This window comes from Myotis myotis, unplaced genomic scaffold (genome assembly GCF_014108235.1).
Source record: "Myotis myotis isolate mMyoMyo1 unplaced genomic scaffold, mMyoMyo1.p scaffold_m19_p_1, whole genome shotgun sequence".
NCBI classification, from domain to species: Eukaryota; Metazoa; Chordata; class Mammalia; order Chiroptera; family Vespertilionidae; genus Myotis; species Myotis myotis.
In genome coordinates this window covers 79,688,346-79,708,089 of record NW_023416313.1, presented here as the reverse complement: position 1 = coordinate 79,708,089, position 19,744 = coordinate 79,688,346, and the positions used below count along the sequence as shown (strand labels likewise).

Sequence of the window (19,744 nt, the reverse complement as noted above, 5' to 3'; positions counted from 1 at the left end):
TTTTTCCTTCTGGGATCCTATTTACACTGGTACCCCTTTCTTCTGCCTTCTGAATATTTTATTTTGACTGACCTTCCAGCTTCTTAATTCTCTCCTCACCCTTCCTCAGCTTCTGTTTAAGTCACCCACTGACTTCTTAATTTGAGTTCTTGTTCCGTTTTGTTTAGAATCTCTCTAGTTCTTTCTTGATAGTTTCCAGTTCTTTAACTCTTCTTTTAGCTCATCTGATAACATCTTCATCTGAATTACCTGTCTATCTATTTCTGTTGTCCACTGTTTTTCTGGTATGTATTCTATTATTTTTGATTGAGTGCTAGACAGTGTATATGAAAATAAAACTACTTTGGTGCATAGGATGACGTTTTCTTTCTCTATAGAGATGCTCATTGCTTGGGACAGTGGCTGGGGGCAGTAGACATCCTGGAACAATCTTATCCACTTGTGGAATTAATAAGATTTTAAGCTGAGCTTCAGTTCCCAAGAATGCTGACCTCTTTCTGGTCCTCATTATTATGTGAGTGAAGCTTTTTCAGGGATCTGCTCTTTGTAGACAGTGGACTCTGATTTTTGCTCACTATGTCTATGAGGTTGACAAAAGTTCTGCTCAGCTTCTAAATTTCTCAATTCCTTCTTTGAAAATAAGCAGAAGCCCTTGGGGAAAATGTCCCCAATGTCAGGTTCATTAGCATGGTTTTTATATTCTCCTGGATCTTATATTTCTTACCTTGTTATTTCTTCAATGATTTTCAAACACATTAAGTATGTTTTGTTTTCTTTCTTTAGTTGTTCTGGATGGCAGACTTGGTACACATTACCTAGTCCTACTAGTCTGCTAAGGCTATGATAGACAAATACCTCAGATCATATGGCTTAAACAATATAAATTTATTACCACATGGTTCTAAATTCCAAGATCAAGGAACCTACAGTTTAGTGTCTGTGAGGATGTGCTTCCTGGTTTATAGACATGATGGGAGGGATGAGGGAGTTCCATGGGGTCTCCTTTATAAAGGGTGCTAATCCCATCATGAGGGCTCCACCTTAAGACCTAATCACCTCCTGAAGACTCCACCTCCAAACATCTTGGTGGTTAGTATTTAAACACATATATTGGAGGGAAGGGACACAAATATTCAGTCACTAGCAAGGACCAAGTCATAAAACTCTTAGTATCTTTAGAACCTTCATATTGTTCTACTGACTAGTGCTATCTGCTCTTTCTAACAACAGTAGCAATAACAGAAAACCCAGGATTCTCTATTATAAAAAGTCAAGCCAAAAGAAATATTTAAATTGTCTTCAGGAAATCCATAAATAATTCACTAATTTGAATCTTTTAAAAAAATCTGCTTTATGTAAATTAAGCAACTACTAAATGTCAAATTTATTCTTACATTGTTTACGATAGATTTATTTTCAGTAGTTGTTTTATTTTCTGCAAAGTTCATGCCAAAAATGTGAAAATGCATTTTCCATTAAATTATAAATAAGTAAAGTTTGTTTGACAATTTCTACATTTCCTATTTTCAAGAAAAATTTATGCCTAAACCTAGACTCTTGTAAATTGTTAAAAATCATCCAAGTTATTTGTTTTATGAAGTCTTAGTGCTTATGGAAAATAGCCTTTAAAAACTACCTTTCAGCGTGCAGAGGAAGAGTGCCAGGCCCACTCACAAAGACTGCTCATTTGTGGCAAATGTGCTTTGCTAAAGGGTAATCTAAATTATTTTCCTAAGAAATGTTCAGGCTGGAACACTGAAGAGGTTTACAGAGCTTGGAAATTAGTTGGTCCAAGCATAACAATGGATATTCAAAAACTCTGAGAAGTGACAGTTCTGAAGAGCACCATACTGGAAAGCAATTAACGTACAACAGAGTTCTGGCATCTCAAGAAGGAGACGTAAACATAAGAAAATACGTGTTCCACTGCAGGTCCAGTGCCTGGTGTTTGGGTATGTTTTACCATGGAACCCTCTCTTCTTATGTGCTCTTACTTAGTATCTCAAAGTAGGAAGCATAGATAAAGGCAGAAATTTGTTGTTGTTTTTTCTCCCTTCCTCCCTTTATTCCTTCCTTCCTTCACTTCTTCTATTTTTCCTTCCTTCCTTCTTTTTTTATCTTTCATTATAGAATAATCTGTCTTATATGCTCATGATTCATTCTAATATTCCCTTGTTATTTACCACCCATTGGTAGCAGGATTTACGGGTGATTGGCAGGGCTTTATGTCAACCTCAGTCTCCAAATTTTGTCTGCAATGTATTGTGTTGACACTATAGCAAGACAGACATGCCCAGCCAGCACGTCTCAGTGGTTGATCGTGTACCTATGAATCAGGAGGTCATGGTTCGATTCCTGGTCAGGGCACATGCCAAGTTATGAGCTTGATCCCCAGTGTGGGATGCGCAGGAGGCAGCTGATCAATGATTCTTTCTCACCATTGATGTTTTTTTTCTCTCTCTCCCTCTCCCTTCCTCTATGAAATCAATAAAAATATCTTTTTTTTAAAAAAAGACAGTCGTGATTCACATGGGCACATAGTTACTTACATACTCTGTTGTATGATGCTCATGCTTATCTTAAATTAACACACACACACACACACACACACACACACACACACACACACCCTCTGGAGAAAAGCTATAATCTGCCTAAGTAATTTCCTATTTAAAGAGCTCAAAAACAGAAATAGGAACAGAAGAAAAACACTTACTCCATGAGACACCACAGTAATAACCACCACAGGCAAGATGTGCTTATGACATCAAAATCAATGGGCAAGACTTTAAGAAGCAGGATGCCTCCCTGGTCTCAAGTACCTGCCCCACAAATATTAAATACTGTGGTAATTTTAATGTATGTCTCCAAATTCCTGACACTCCTCAGTCAGTGCAAGCTCCTGACACGTGCCCCTTGAGTAGGGGCCACCCTTCATTACTCTAGTGAGTAGAACATAAAAGAGAACAGCAGTGACTTCACAGTGGAGGAACTTCACCAACAGTAAGCTGAGTCAACATCCTTTACCCAAATGCAGCGTGATGGGGAGGGCTCCTCACCTTTGTAGGATTCTTCCCCAAACGAAGATAGCAGAACAACCCAAACTGAGGGAGATCCTACAAATCCCCTGAATGGCACTCCTTCAAACTGTCAAGGTCATCAAAAACAAGGGAAGTCTGGTAAGAACTGTCACTGATGAAAAGAGACGTGCCGACGGAATGCCATGTGTTACCTGGGCTGGTCTCTGGAATATCAAAAGAACATGAGTAGAAAATGATGAAGTCCTAACGTTTGCAGTTTAGGGTTCCGTATAAATGTTCACTTCTTAGATTTGATAAATGGGCTGTAGTTATGGAAAATTTTAATAATATGAGGCAATGTGGTTTATCCATACAATGGAATATTATTCCGCCTCAAGAAAGGAAAGAAATTCTGGCATGTTGTAACACAGATGAACCTTGACATTATGCTAAACCACTCACAAAAGGACAAATTCTGTATGATTCCACTCATTTGAGGCATCTAAAGTGGCCAAATTCATGGATACAGAAAGTAGAATGGTTGTATCCAGAGGCCAGGGAAAGAACTGGAGAGTTATTGTTTAATGAGTTCAAAGTTTTCAGTTTTGCAAGATGAAAAAATTCTAGAGAACTTACAACCATGTGCATTGAGTTAACTACTGGACTGTACACTTAAATATGGTTAGGATGATACATTTCACATTGCATTTTTACTCAAAGAAATATTATTTTTTTTAAAGTAGTCTCTTTCTCCCCAAGGAAACAAACCAACTTAAAAGGAATAACCTAAATCTTTTTGCTTCTTCCCCACCAAAGCTGTCTATTGTATAAGATTCATAAATACAAATCTTAGAGACAAATTATTGCACGTTTGCCAGTAGAAAAAATTGCACATCCTCTGCCTTGAATTCCTGTTGAGTTTTTTTATATTCCAGAATAATAAGAATAGCAAAAACTCTTTGTCTTCAGCTCTGCAGCTGCACATTGTGTCCAATGCTTTGGGATTTGTTATTCTCCACAACAAAGCTGACGTCGCCTTCTTGTCAACAGACTGGTTGCACCTGCATCACCTACAGCTCTAATGTCCCTACCAGACACTTCCTGTTTTTCATCTTTGCTCCATTGTCCTTTATCCCACTGTTGTCCATGCAGCTTTTCATCTTTAATCCCCATTATTCAAGGAGTCCTAAATTCAATTGTGTTTTTCTTCTTTTTCATGGACAGTACATAATATAATCTGGAATGCCAACAGCTTTCATCTCTTCTAGGGAGGAAACTATGGGGATGCAGATACAAGATAAAAAACAACCATATGTTTCTTAGATGTTCAGACAAAGTAACACATCCAAGGGACCAAAGTATTAGATCTGTCATTGGGAGATCTAACTACAAGTGGAAAACATTCCACCTTCCTGTTTTTCGTTCAGGTATTTGCGTTTTTTTGAATTGTTCTTTGCCCTCTCCTCAGGGATTCATGTTGGCATTCCCCCAAGTGCTCAGACCAGAACTTGGGGTGATCCTGGAGCCTTCACATATTCTTTCCTCTACAGCCAGTCATTTGGTCACTGGTTCTATCAGCATGACTTCCTTGATTCGCTGGGGCATCCTTGTCACTATTTCCAGTGTCACCACCTGCTTTTAGTTACCCTAGGTTACAGACAACCGCCTCCTAACTAACCCAGTCTCGTGTCCTCAGCAGCCCATCCAATCCAAACCATTCTCCCTGGGGAGCTATAACATATAGCAGTCTTCCTAAAATTAAAATTGATCCTGTCAATATATTTTTTCCCATTTCTTAAAATATTCCAATGAGTTCCCTTTTCCTTTTAGTAGAACCAGCATGAGAGACACAAGTGCCTCATTTAAACTGGTAATCTGGCAAGCCTTAAATGTACTCTCTTTAAAACTTGTACAACATTTAATTAATGAGAAAGAAACTGGCCTTTAAACAAAGAGTATCTCCTGTTCTGTATACAATAAGGGATTTACTACATGCATTGAATATTAACAAATAATCATCTTATGTAGAATTCTTTGGTTTTGTGGTGTTCCCATATTCACAAATCATTTGTCACCTTTCTCTAGTACCCTTTTTAAATTTTATTTTCATGTTTGCCATGTCCTGCAGTTGTACTGAAAATCCAGAACAAAGCACCACAGAGACGCTGCTCACATCTCCATCTGCACCGGCAGAGGGTGGGTTAACTGATGCTCATTAACTGTCCCTCAAGGTGTTCAGCTGCTTCATGAGCAGTTTCCCCAGGTTTGTAAGGTGGTAATGGCAGCGGTCACCTGAATTAGTGCACAGCCTGTCTCCAGTATTTCCACAGATTGGCTCCTGGAGCACCAGCTGTGCTGGCCCAGCCCGTAATCTGCCTCCAGCCTGGAGAAGCTCAGATTCTTCAGCAGGGTCCTGGGTACCCCACACTGTCCTCCTCCCTCCCCCAGATCTCCTGTGCTGTCTCCCTGGGCCCCTGAGCCTGGGGAGACATTCCTGCAGGCTACACAGTCTACCTTCCTGGGTAGTAGAGCAAGACAGAGAAGGAGACGGTGGGCCTGGTGGGCAAACATCACCCAGCTCGTTTCAGATCATGTGTTCCCACAGGGAGGGGAAAGGCTCTCCCCACGCTCATCTATCATTGCAATTATTAAACGTGCTTCATTGTCAGCTCCTCCCTGGATGGTAAGTTCCTGGAGGGGAGGTGCTGCACTATCCCTATGCTGGCAGAGACAATGCCATCAGACTGAGGGCTGGGGTGCTGGAAAAGACGTGGCCGTGAAGTGGACATTTCAGTAGAGTCTTAAACGGAAATAATTCTTCTCTCTAAAAAACAAAGTTTGAGAAAAACCTTTATGAGCCTTTCTAGAAAAGTAACATAAGTAATTTGTGCATAAAATCATTATTTAATTAATTAATTAATTTTTAAAAAATATATTTTATTGATTTTTTTTACAGAGAGGAAGGGAGAGGGATAGAGAGTTAGAAACATCAATAAGAGAGACACATTGATCAGCTGCCTCCTGCACACACCCTACTGGGGATGTGCCCGCAACCAAGGTACATGCCCTTGACCGTAAATGAACCTGGCACCCTTCAGTCCGCAGTCCGACGCTCTATCCACTGAGTCAAACCATTTAGGGCACAAAATCATTATTTTAGAGATTGTGTGTGTAGGATTTACACACCTTCTTAATATTTAAAGTCTGTATAGCACACGTACCTCTTCTTCCTGTGGTGTGTGTTCCTAGTAAGTAGTTCCTTTTTTTTCCCCCTATTTGAGTCTAGACTAGTTCATTTCCTGGCTTCTTCATGGTGTGTTCACATCACTTTATAGGATAAAATTAATCATGATTCATTAAATTTGCTAAAAAAAAAACACCCACTCATATTCCCTGGGCCAAGTTCATTAAAAAAATCTCTGTGGTTGAATTATGAATTATTTCCCCCTGAATCTGAAGGCAGCTCCTATGAGGCACCAGTGACAGGAGGCCTCCCAAGGCAGATCTGGGGACTGGGCAGCCAAAACTCAGGGCCTGCGTGGCAATTTCTGGATGAAAACATCGCCACGGGTGAGGACGAGGCATATGGTGGTGCTCTCTGCTCGGCATCACTGAACTTCCAAGCACAGACGGTAATTAGATTATGCACGTTGTGCTGGGACGTGCTGCAAAGAGAGTCTGTGTGAGCTGGTGACACAGCTCCTGTGTCAGAGCGAATCTGTTATCCATTGAAGGACTGTAGGCATTTATCTTCTGAAAGCCACAGTTGGGAAGATGAAACTTTAGATCTAAGACATTTCTCCTGTATCCTCTTTTCTTCCAAAATTAAGGTAAATTCTCCCCAGTGGATGGTGTTTTCACGTCTATTTCTATCCCTTGGTCTCTTTTGCAGAGGTGGGATATATTCCTGGTTACTTCTCAGATGAGTTTATTAATGTATGTTATTAATTGGTATATTAATGTATTTTATATATAATATTAATAGTAATATCAAGAGTAACATATTTTTAAGAGCCACATGCAAATATCTTAAGGAAAATAAGAGTTGGTTTTCAGAACGCACATCACGAGAGGCTCTCTAGGTGTCATGTGCATGCCATTTCTGCAACTCGCATCCTGACAATGTCTCCACACCTACTGGAAAATGCGCCATTTGCCCCTTGCTAAGCATGTCCCATGTCTGAATCAGAAGGTTATTTATTCATCAGGTTAAGCAGCCCATGGCTGCCAGCACAATGGTGGATGCTGCCACGGGCAGAGGGAGCAGAGATGCTGTTGGGGGTGACAGCTGAGAACACAGAGCTGCAAGCCCCAGGCGGCGAGCCCTCCAGGGAAATTGTACAGGAGGCTGGAATGACAGCCCTCCAGTGGAAGGGACACACCCGCTGCTGGTCTCTGAGTCTCCTCTCACCTCCTGCTCTTGAGTCTGGCTCTGTCTCTGGGCTGCAGGGACCCTGCTCATGCCCTGTGCTCAGGTGCCTGTGGGGAGACTCCGGTCCTCTGTTCTCAGCCCCAGGTGGGACAGGCTGACTGGACCTTGATTTAGGGAGGGACACAGTCCCAGAGGCTCTGAGAGCTCTGCTGAATCATTTGGTACAAGTTGCAGAGTCTTGAATCCAGCAAAAAGTGGACTCTCAGAATAAGCTACCAAAATATTTTCTCCAAAGTGTTACTTAAAAGATATTAGTAGCCCTAGCTGGTTTGGCTCAGTGGATAGAGCATCAGCCTGCAGACTGAAGAGTCCCAGGTTTGATTCCCATCAAGGTCACATGCATGTGTTGTGGACTCGATCCCCAATGGTGGTGTGGAGGGGGCGTGAAGAAGGCAGCTGATCAATGATTCTCTCTCATCATTAATGTTTCTATCTCTCTAGACCTCTCTCTTCTTCCCTGAAATCAATAAAAAATATAGTTAAAAGAAAAGACATTAGTAAATAATGCCCGATGTCAAGGGATTGCCCCATGAAACAACCTCATGGGGCTTCAGATGTGATGGTCCCAGTTAGTTTCAGAGCATCCATTCCCCTAACTCCTAAAAATAAAAGTCACCTATACATTTGTTTTTAAAACAAATATATTTAAATTATTTTTTTAAAAATATTTTTTTGTTTTAACAGTTTTATTGTGATATCAATGAAATAAAAGATTATATGTATTTATGGTGTAAAATTTGATATTTTGATATATGTTGTGAAATGATTACTACCATCAAGGCAATTAACACACCCCTCGACTCCCATAGCAACCTTGTTGGTGTGTGTGTGGTGAGAACACTTAAGATCTACTGTCTTAGAAAGTTTCAAGTGTACAATACAATATTGTTAACTATAGCCACCATGATCCCAAAACTTACTCATCTGATAACAAAATTTGTATCTTTTGACCTATATCTGCCTTTTTCCTGTTCCCCAGTCCCTGGCAACCATCATTCTATTCTTTGCTTCTATGAATTCAACTTTTTTAGATCCACATATAAGTGATGGTCACAGAATATTTGTCTTTGTCTGGCTTATTTCAGTTAGCATAATGTCCTCCAGGTTCATCCATGTCACAAATAATAGAATGTCCTTCTTTTTAACCTTTGAGAAAGTTAGATTGGCTCAGTTAGCTGGACCACTGTTCCATGCACCAAAAGATTGCCGACTGAATTCCTGGTCAGAGCATATAAGGAAGGCAACCATTGACCTTTCTTTCTCCCATCAATGTTTCTCTCTCCCTTCCTCTTTCCAAGTATATGACCTCGGATGAAGACTAAAAAATAAAAATGATTGAGATTATGAAGTGAGAGAATTGGGGAGAGGGAGAGGAATAATTATCTTTGATCCAATTAGCTTTTATAGATAGTATCAGTATCCTTCAGTTGGCTCTTCACATGTACTACTTCGTAAGGTGACTAATTCTTATGCTTTGTATTTGGAAATAATTATGAAGAAAGAGGAAGTTCTAACAATAGTTTTGTAGAGTCTCAGGTAGCCTTGACTCACCTTCCCCCATGATGTGAAGGTACAGGATTGCAGTTCAAGTTCAAAACCAGGATGCTGATAGGCAGTGCTGGAAACCAGACCATGCAGACCTTATTCAGTGATCACCATTTTTCACATACTTTAGTATGTGTGTGTGTGTGTCTGTGTGTGCGTGTGTGTGTGTGTGTGTGATCTCATGCAGTCTAATCCTGTGAATAAACTTCTATAACCATCACATTAAAAATGCAGAGCTGCTCATTGCCACTGAGGAGCCCCCTTGTGCTGCCCCTTTATACCTGTACCCTCATCCAGTTTGCTGTGTACATCATGGATTTATTCCTCTTTATTGCCAAATAGTGTTCCATTCTAGGATGGACCACAGTTGTGTAACTGTTATGTCATAACTAGCTAGTGTTATGTCATAACTAGCTAGTTAATATTAATAACTAGTGGCCCAGTGCACGAAATTTGTGCAATGGGGGGAGGTTCCATCAGCCCATCTTGCACCCTCTCCAATCTGGGACCCCCCTGTGGGATCGGGCCTAAACCGGCAGTCGGACATCCCTCTTGCAATCTGGGACCTCTGGCTCCTAACCGCTCACTGGCCTGCCTGCCTGATTGCCCCTAACCCCTCTGCCTGCCTGCCTGATTGCCCCTAACTCCTCTGCCTACCTGCCTGATTGCCCCTAACCTCTCTGCCTGCCTGCCTGATCGCCCCTAACTGCCCTCCTCTGCTGGCCTGATCTTGCCCCCAACTGCCCTCCTCTGAAGGCCTGATCTCGCCCCCAATGGCCCTCCCCTGATCGCCCTTAACTGCCTCTGCCTTGGCCCCCACCACCATGGCTTTGTCCGGAAGGAAGTCGGATGTCCAGAAGATGGCTGGTTGACCCAGTCTAATTAGCATATTACCCTTTTATTAGTGCAGGTAGATTATATAGGATGGGATTGCTTAAATGGGGGTGGGGGGTGGGGAAGCCTTTTACAGCAGGAGGAGATGCTCTTGGCAGACAAAAATACATAATACTTATATCTGGACTGATAGCCAGCCATATGCACTATACTGCCAAACCAGTCATTAAAAAACTAAGAACTGCTTTCTTATACCTTACACCAAACAGCTGTTGCCCTTAAAACCCTTCCTCAGCCCCCACCTTAGGTTCTGCCTTGGCAGTTCACCCAGATTAGGTTTTGATTGGTCAGTTTCTATGCCAGTCAGCGTCAAAAGCTCTGCCTCCTAGATAGCCATTGGCTCCTCACAGTTCACTCACATTTGGTTCTGATTGGTCAGTTTCTATACCAGTCAGGGTCTCTGGGCCTGTCTCCAGGACTGATCAGAGAGGCGGGGCTGATCATCAGCCCCCCGCGGATGCCCGGAGAGAGGGAGAGAGGCAAGGGCTGATCAACAGCTGCCACGAAGGCTATGAATCAAACCCTGCTTTTCCAGGCCTCTCTCCGGGCCTGATTCATAGCCCCCTTGGCAATCAGTGCTGGGTCGCCACGGCCCAGCACTGACTGCAGGATTGACTGTCAGTCAGTCGAGCCTTCAGTCATTTTGGACATTACAGACCATGGGTTTTTATATGTTAGGCTAGAAAGGGAGCAAAGGGGAGGCCAGAAATTATAAGCATGGTCATCTGGGCAGTTTCACCAGGAAGCTACAGCTTCACACTCCCCAGGGAACCACCAGTCGAGCTCCTGCAGATCACTGGGGGAAGGAGTCAAACAAAGGAGAGATGGGCACATACACAGTGAAGTTGGGGTGACATAGGGAAGGCACTTGCCTGTCAATCTAGCCTGGGAAAAACATAATTATCTAAGGGGGTGAAGCCACTGCAAGCATGGGGAATCTTGAAAGGTTAATAGGTTAAGCTCCTGGTTATAATGCCCAAAGAGTTCTCTCTCTCTCTTGCTCCTCTCTTGCTCCATGAACCACACTCACCAGCCATGTGGCTGTAAGCAGCAGCATGACCCATGGCCATGTGGATTCCACACGCAATGGACTACAGCTGGGAACACAAGTTAAGTTAGCCAAATGCTGTACTGGACTTTATTATGGAGTGAAGACACTGGGAAGTGGCCTTAATACAAAATTGGACCTTTTCCATGTCAGAACAGAGGGAAATAGGACATCGGAAACCCAGGGGTTTAAGTCCATAGAAATAAAGATTACTCATCCTCCCATGTGAGTCTCAGTGGTACTGTTGTCATTAACCCAGTTATTAATTATCAGGAAAGGGGCAAAAGGAAGGCCAGATAATAGAGGCATTCCATTTGTGCCAGAAAGCTGAAGTTTAACTCTTTAGGTTTGCTCCCCACAGATCTTGGGGGAAAGGACTGGACAAAGAAAGATTAGACACATGCCCAGTAAGGTCTAAATGACAAAGGCAAGGTGATTACTTGTTAGTCACACCTGGGAGCAGGTTATTGGCCAGAATAGGTGTGTTCACTGCCAGGGCTCAAATCTGAGATACATAAGCTCCTGAACAAAGGAAGGTCCCTCTCTTCACCCTATTGCTCTCTTGGGACTCTTGTTGTAGGGGTGTGCCCTCACACGCTACACTTGCCCATATGGCCTACAGCCCTGTGGACCCCACACAGTGGACTAATGGACTGTGACTAGCCTGATGCTACATCAGATTCAAGTCTACCATGGAACAGGAACTTTGGACACTGGCTTTGCTTCTACCTCTGCTGAAACCCCAGCTGCACCTTTTCCAAGACTGGATTAAGGGATATGGGACTTTTGAAACTGAAGGATATAACTTCACACAGACAAAAATCACTCACTCTCCCGTGTGAGTGATTTTAAAGTCTTAGAAAATCCTCAACATTATAAGAACCCCACCTTGACTAGCAATGGATAAAATCCACCTGCTCAGTTCTTGGATAACATTGGTGAATTCCTTTCCTTGTGACATTGTAAGAACTCCACTTCCACTGGTAACAGGTGGGGATGCAGAGAGCACCCCACTAATAACATAACCTTTCACCACTGAGGAAAATGTGTCCAGTTTTTTTGCTGTGATAAAGGAAACAGCTCTGGGCAACCATGGGCAGCTTTTTGTACATACCAATTTTTATTTCTCTGGGATAAATGCCCAAAAGTCCATTGCTGGGTTATTGGGAGTATTAGTATATGTTTGTGTTATATGAAACTGCCATACCCTATCCATTCCCACCAGCACTGAATGAGAAAGCTACATCCTTTCCAGTACAGATGCAAGAGAAAAGTAGCCTTGCCCTTTCTGTCTGTCTGATTGTGGCAGACAAGATTGAATGGGGGAATACAGGGGGAAAAAAGAAAAAGAAAAAAGAAAGCTGCATCCTCCCCAGAATTTGGCATCATGACTATGAGGGGACAAAGTTTTGCCACCCCAAAAGAGGCCTTTTGGGATATTGATTTTAAGCTGCTTATAAAAATGACTCAGAAAGAACCTTTGGCCCTCTCCTTTTATCTGCCTAAAGGAATACAGACCTGTTTCAGGCACATTCACCTGAGCATATGTGGACTGTGTGTGGTAGACAGGGAGAAAATCTAACAAAGCCTGTTTGTTGGACCCTCGTCTGAGCCCTATTGTTTCTGGGTGGCCACACAAAAATTTATCACATGTTTGCTCTTTCTCATCTACCTGTGAATTGTCTGCTTTCCCTTTTATCCCTTTGAAATTCCAGACCCCTGCCTGCCTCCCCTTTGTCCAGAATGCCTCCTGGGGTCTCAAATTCTTATGGAACCCATATATATACACATGTAATAAATTTTGGACATTTCCTCTTGTTAATTTGATGAGTACCCAGCCAGAAAAATTTAGACAGGTGGGAAATTTTTTTTCTACTCCCACAGCTCCTTTTTATTTTAAGTGTCCTACGAGGTGTATAGTAATATCTCACTGTGCTTTAATTTGCACATTCCTAATGGCCAATGGTGTTGAGCATCCTTTCATGTGTCTTTTTGCCACCAGTACCTTCTCCCTGGTGAATATCTGTCCATGTTTTTGCCCATTTCCTAAATGAGCGGTTTCTTTTTTTCCTGTTGAGATTTGAGAGTTCTTTACATATTCTAGACCAGTGGTCGGCAAACTGCAGCTCACGAGCCACATGTGGCTCTTTGGCCCCTTGAATGTGGCTCTTCCACAAAATACCACGTGTGGGCACGCATGTACAGTGTGTTTGAAACTTCGTGGCCCATGCTCAGAAGTCAGTATTTTGTGGAAGAGCCACACTCAACGGGCCAAAGAGCTGCATGTGGCTCTCGAGCCGCAGTTTGCCAACCACTGTTCTAGACCAAAGTCTTCTCTCAGATATGTGGCTTGCAAATAGTATCTCCAAGTCTGTAGTTCATCTTTTCATTCTCTCAACAAGAATTTTCAAAGAACAAATTCTGATACAATCTACAAAGAATTAATTCTGATATAATCTACTTTATTAATTTTTCCCTCTTTGGTTCATCCTATTTTCCTCTTAGTCTTGTAGTTTATAGTTACTTTTAAATCTACGATCCAATTTGAATTAATTTTTTTTATACAGTGTGAGGTTCAGGCCAAGGTTGTTTGTTCTCTCTCTCTCTCTCTCTCTCTCTCTCTCTCTCTCTCTCTCTCTCTTTCTCTTCCAACATCATGTTTCAAAATTATGGTTAAAAAAACACATACAATTTACCATCTTAATCATTTTTAAGTGTATAGATCAGTGGCATTGAGTACATTCATGATGTTGTGCAACCATCACCAATCAGAATCAATCTCTGAAAGTTTTTCATCTTCCCAAACTGAAACTCCATAACCATGAAAAAAGCACTTCTCATTTCCCCCACCACCCAGCCCCTGGTCTCCATTTTCTGTCTCTAAGAACTTGATTTCTCCAAGTACTTCACATGAGTGGAATCACAGTATTTGTTTGTTGTAATTGTCTTACTTCACTTGGCATAATGTCCTGAAGTTTCATCCATGTGGTACCATGTGTCACGTAGATGTTTTTTTTTTCTTTTTAAGACAGGCTAACAATCCACTGTATGTATAGACCACATTTTGTTTATACAAAAGACTTATTTAAAAATATGTTTTTATTGATTTCAGAGGCATGAAGGGCGAAGGAGACAGGGATAGAAACATTGATGAAAGAGAAACATAGACTGGCTGCCTCCTGCATATCCTCTACTGGGAATTGAGCCTGCAACCCCAGCATGTGCCCTGACTGGGAATCGATCCATCAACCTCCTGGTGCATGGGGAAATGTTCAACCAAGTGAGTGATACTGCCTGGGCATATTCAAAAGAATTGAAAGCAGGATCTGGAGGAGTTATTTGCACACACATGTTCATAGCATTATTCACAATTGCCAAGAATTGAAATCAACCAAAAATGCCCAGTTTCTTGAAAAACTGTTCTTCCTCCATTAAATTGCCTTTTCTTCTTTGACAAAAATCTGTTTGGTGTATTTGTGTGGGTCTATTTCTGAATTTTCTACTCTGTTACCTTGGCCAACAGTAAGTTGCCTTGATCATTGTAGCTATTTATTGAGTCTTGAAGTCAAGTAATGTGCATCTCCCCATTTCATTCTTTTTCAAAATTGTTTTAAATGTTGTAGTTTCTTTATCTTCCAATATCAATTTTAGAGTGAGCTTGTTGCTATTGACAAAACACTGTGCTGGGACTTTGGTGGGGATTTTCAGAGGTCAATTTGGAGCAACATGGCATCTTTACTAGGTTGAATATTCCAATCCTCGAACACAGCATGGTTTTCCATTTATATAGATCTTCTTTAATTTGTAACTGATTTTTAACTACATATACGTCTTCTATTTTTATAGATAGGTTGAAATTCATGAAATCCTTAGTGACAGCTTTGGAATCATGTCCAACGAAATGCTAGAAATGGCTCATACCAACTCATGAGGAGCAATTGTATGCCTTTCTTCTCAATTCTGACCTTGGTGATGTCATTGTGGTAGCCTGAAATTGGCCATGGACAGTGGGCAAATGGACAGTAGATAAATGCTACAAAATAGGCTCTTCCTCCATCCCTCTGTGCCTTCCTTTCTTCTTTCCTGTTTCTTTTCTTCTTCCCTCTCCTCCCTCCTTCAGTCTCTCTCATTATCTTTTTTTCATTTTTCATTTTTTTTTGGAGGACACTGTTAAAGGATGAGTGAGAGACTGAATTTAGAAATGTCCCTTTGGTAGATCCAAAGACCTGACTTCAACTTGTATTTACATTGGAAGTGGCAATTCATTACAAAAAATTTATAATCAGAAAAAGGACAAATTAGTCCTATTATCTATAATAATAAAAAGGTAATATGCTAATTAGACTGGACATCCTTCCAGACGTCTTTCCTTCTGGACAAAACCGCAGTGGGAGGGGGTTGGGGCCAAGGTCCTTGTACCAATTTTGTGCATTGGGCCTCTAGTGTATCCATAATTACCCATTCACCTCCTCTTTAAATAAAACCTTAATCATAGTCCTATTGATTGCCAAATACAATCCTGTTGGCTAAAATTGGTATTTTAATTATTTACACATGTTAAACTATTTGGTCATTTAGGTAGTAATTTTGTTCCAAAAAGGGAGTTTGGAAATTGAGAGTCAATCATTCAATGAGAGAAGATCAGCTGTCACACCTCTTTCCTCTCCCGCTTGAGCCTGTGAGCACTTGGTCGAGGTTGAACAGGGCAGCATGGGACAATCTTAAAATTTGGAATCAGCTCATCTCACGTCTGAACTCAGATTCTGTGTTTGTTTTTTGGTTGTTGTTTTTTTGGTTAATCCTCACCTGGGGATATTTTTTCCATTGATTTTTAGAGAGTATGGAAGGGAGGGGGAGAGAGAGAGAAACATCGATGTGAGAGAGACACATCAATTGCTTGCCTCCTGTACCGCCTGGGGCTAGGGATTGAGCCCATAACCGAGGTAGGTATGTGCCCTTGACCAGAATCAAACGCGGGACTCTTCAGTGCGCGTGCTGATGCTCTATCCACTGAGCAAAACTGGCTAGAGCTGAACTCAGCTTTTGATGCTTCTTTTGTCTTTGACTTTAATAAATCGCTCTATTCCCTTTTATCAGTCTTTTTACACTACAACATAAATGCTATCATTTTGAAATATGTTAACAGTTTTTAAAACATGGAAAAACAAAAGACTAACAGATGATCCTAAGCTCTTACTTTGAGGGTCCAGAGAAAGCAACAACTGACATTTACATGAATCCTCTTCTCAGTCTTTCCCTGTGCCAGGATATAACTATTGAACTGTCTTCTTTCTCCTTTATTGCTTCCCCCACCACCAGAAATATTTTGTCACTGACCCACATTTTGTCAATATTTTCCTTTGTCATAAAATAATGTTGGAGCCGAAACCGGTTTGGCTCAGTGGATGGAGCGTCGGCCTGCGGACTGAAGGGTTCCGGGTTCGATTCCGGTCAAGGGCATGTACCTGGGTTGCGGGCATATCCCCAGTGGGAGATGTGCAGGAGGCAGCTGATCGATGTTTCTCTCTCATCGATGTTTCTAACTCTCTATCTCTCTCCCTTCCTCTCTGTGGAAGATCAATAAAATATATATAAAAAAAATATGTTTTAAATAAAATAATGTTGGAGACTTAACAATAGCTGCAAATAAGTGAAATGATAGGCAAAAACCAGAAACAATAACCAAAAACAAACAAACAAACCCACCAATAAACAAATACTTCCCACGTGTCTGAGAATAAAATAAGATGATGTTGAGTTAAAATGGCAAAGAATTCTCATGGCTGTGATTATGTTTAGGACACAAGAAACACTTGGATTAACATTATAAAAAGGGAGGGTGCAACTAGGAGGAGCCCTAGAATCTTTGTTTGAAAGTGATTATTGTGATGGATAATTTTCATGATGAAGCTGATGGAACCAGTCTGTCTTGTATGCTTCTAATACAATTCAGACTGGGAAGCCAAAGAGGATCTGGACAGCCTTTCAAGGTCCTTCCAAACCTGTGGTTCTGTGATTAGTCTGAATAATTGATGATCTAAATTGTAATTATTTACCCCTTCAAGGTAGACTATGCATAAAGGCAGTTGTGGAGAAATATTGTGCAAACACTCCAGGGGTCATTGAGATGCTGATATTTCCTCCTTAGATCTGCTGTGAGTTACTGCTTGTGTAGAAGCAACTTTGCTTCAGGTCACATCACCTGACACCCATGACAGCCTGCCATAACTAATCAATAGTGCTTTTCTTGTTCTTCCTCTTCTTTTATTTATTTATTTATTTATTTATTTATTTATTTATTTATTTATTATTCTTTTTCTTAAAAAACAATGGATCATGGAGAAAGAAATTTATTTCCATCCTCAATTGGATGCTCCTTGGTAATTTGCATGCTGTATAAAAATTCCGCAGTCTCTTGTCATTATTGTCTTAATCTAGCAAAACAATACCTGTAGGGAATTGCTTCCCTGGACACAGCTAAGGACTTGGCACAGACTCCATGCCTATGAACAGAGTCATAGACTGATGAGGACAGAGGTAGAGAGAAGCTGACCTGGAATTAACCCACTGGGATGTGACCAGCCACAGATACTGCCCATGCCCAGTACCTGACCTCTCTCTGCCACAAGCACAGCCCATCACTCGCGGTCAGTGTTCTCACTCATTTTCCTCTATCTTCGCTCTATTTATAGTTGAGAACACTCCACTTCCCCCAGGTTGAAATACATTAGTTGCTATGGGAACGTGATGTCCCCTGCAGATGGAGTCTGATGTCATCTACAATTGCAGAGCACAATGGTGGGAACCCAATGTCCTGGCTGGAGAAATACCCGAAGGGCCAGAATGGGAAGGAGGACACGATGCGCAGCACAACTGCTAGAAAGGGGCTACGGAGCTTCTGGACCAGGTGTTCCAGAAACAGAACAGAAACCCACCCACAGTGAGGTAAAGGTCGCTCCATGGCCTCAAACCTCCAGAAATGTCTGGCGGCTCTCTCTTTTTCAGGAAATGAACACTGGTTTTATAGATGACAGCTGAAATACCTACATCTATGTATAGTCTTTTTATTTTATTTTTTTAACCCCCACCTGAGGACATTTTCCCATTGATTTTTAGAGAGAGTGGAAGAAAGAGGGAAAGACAGAGAGAAAAAATCGATGCAAAAGGAACACATTGATGGGTTGCCTCCTGCATGAGCCCCGAATGGGGAGGAGCCTGCAACTGAGGTATGTGCCCTTGACCGGAATTGAACCTGGGACCTTTTGGTTCACAGGCCAATGCTCTATCCACTGAGCCAAACCAGCGAGGGCTCTTTATATGGTCTTGATAAGTAGTATAATAATTTAATTTCAATTGAATTTAGCTTTTTTAAATGAGTGTAGGGGATATGATAGCACTCTCTCCATAGTGTTTCTAGTTTTCCCTGATATGAGAGGTAGTTTGTACAGGTTATCAAGCTTCTCTCTAGCTCAGGCTTCTTGGGAAAGTGTTCATTCAGGAAATTGAAAGTGGGAATGGATCATGGAGTCAACAGACAATCATCAGGTCTCTAACTCAGAACTGGAATAACAGGCCTTCTGATCCTTCAATGTTATCTCTCTGGCCTCCCTAGTGTGGGTTCTTTCTGGAGCAGGGCAGTGACCTCCTCGCCAGTACTAACCCCAGTGTTTCCATCCCAAGGTGCATCCAAATATCTCAGGTCCCCTCATCCATAATTATATCCCCACAATCTTAATACAGCTGGAGAGCAAACAGGTAAGTGAGCAACACTCACATGAATGATGTGAAATCCTGTTAAGGTAGTTCCAGCCCACACAGATTTCATCCTTCTTGAGATATCACTTTCACATTCTGCTATATATAATATCTTTATTTCTTGAAACTTAGCAATGCACAATATACTATTTTATATATATACTAGTAGCCCAGTGCACAAAAATTTGTGCACTTGGGGGGGGGGGTTCAGTTATTAAACATATATCTGCACAACACTGACCACATTGGTGGTGGTGGTGGTCTTGTCAGAATGTGTTATATTATGCAGATGAAAATCTATTTAAACAGATTTGATGTAGATATTTTCAAAGATGAAAGAATTGTCCCTGTCAACTATTTTAGTTGATTCATATCTTCAGTAATTGTCATCATTGCAAAGTTTTCAGTCCCCATATGGATTGCTGGATATAATAGATCATGTTCTGTCCCTGTCCTTTGTAGCCTTTGTTACCTTAAGAACTCTAGTTTTCCATTTATATTTTAAGTACCAACCTTACCGGTTTAAAAATGTAAGCTTTTAACACTGCTCTCTCTGTTCCGTATCCTTCCAATGAAAAGTGGAGTTGGGCTGCAGCACAGGAGAGAAATTCAGAAGGGGAATATTGAAGTAATGATTGCAGTAGGAGAAGAGGGAACCTATTTCCCTGGCCACAGGTGCTGGCGTCCTGGACCACAGGGCTGGCAGCTTCTCCGGGTGGCTGCAGCCTGGGACCTCGGGCGGGTGGCTTGTCCATCTCCTGGGCTGCAGCCAGCCGCAGGGACTGGCGCCTGGACCAAAGGTGGGCGGCTTCTTCTTCTGGCAGCTTCTTCTTCTGTGCTTCCAGGGAGGGCAGTCAGTTATGTGTATATGTGTGTGCATGCAAACATAGGCGTGTACACGTGTGTATGTGGAAATCTGCTGGGCAAGTCAAACCATAGAAGAGTTGCCCCCTATCTCTTGAATCTTCCAGAGATATCCCCCACTTTTTTATTCTATCACTATTGGAGAGTCAGTATTTGCAGCCAGCCAGCCAGTAACTCTCTCAGTGT

General features: G+C 41.7%; 1 pseudogene; it reads left to right on the top strand.

Moving 5' to 3' along the window:
- The first annotated feature begins 12,161 nt into the window (after positions 1-12,161).
- LOC118661806 lies at positions 12,162-12,274 on the top strand (annotated as a pseudogene).
- Positions 12,275-19,744: the final 7,470 nt, after the last annotated feature.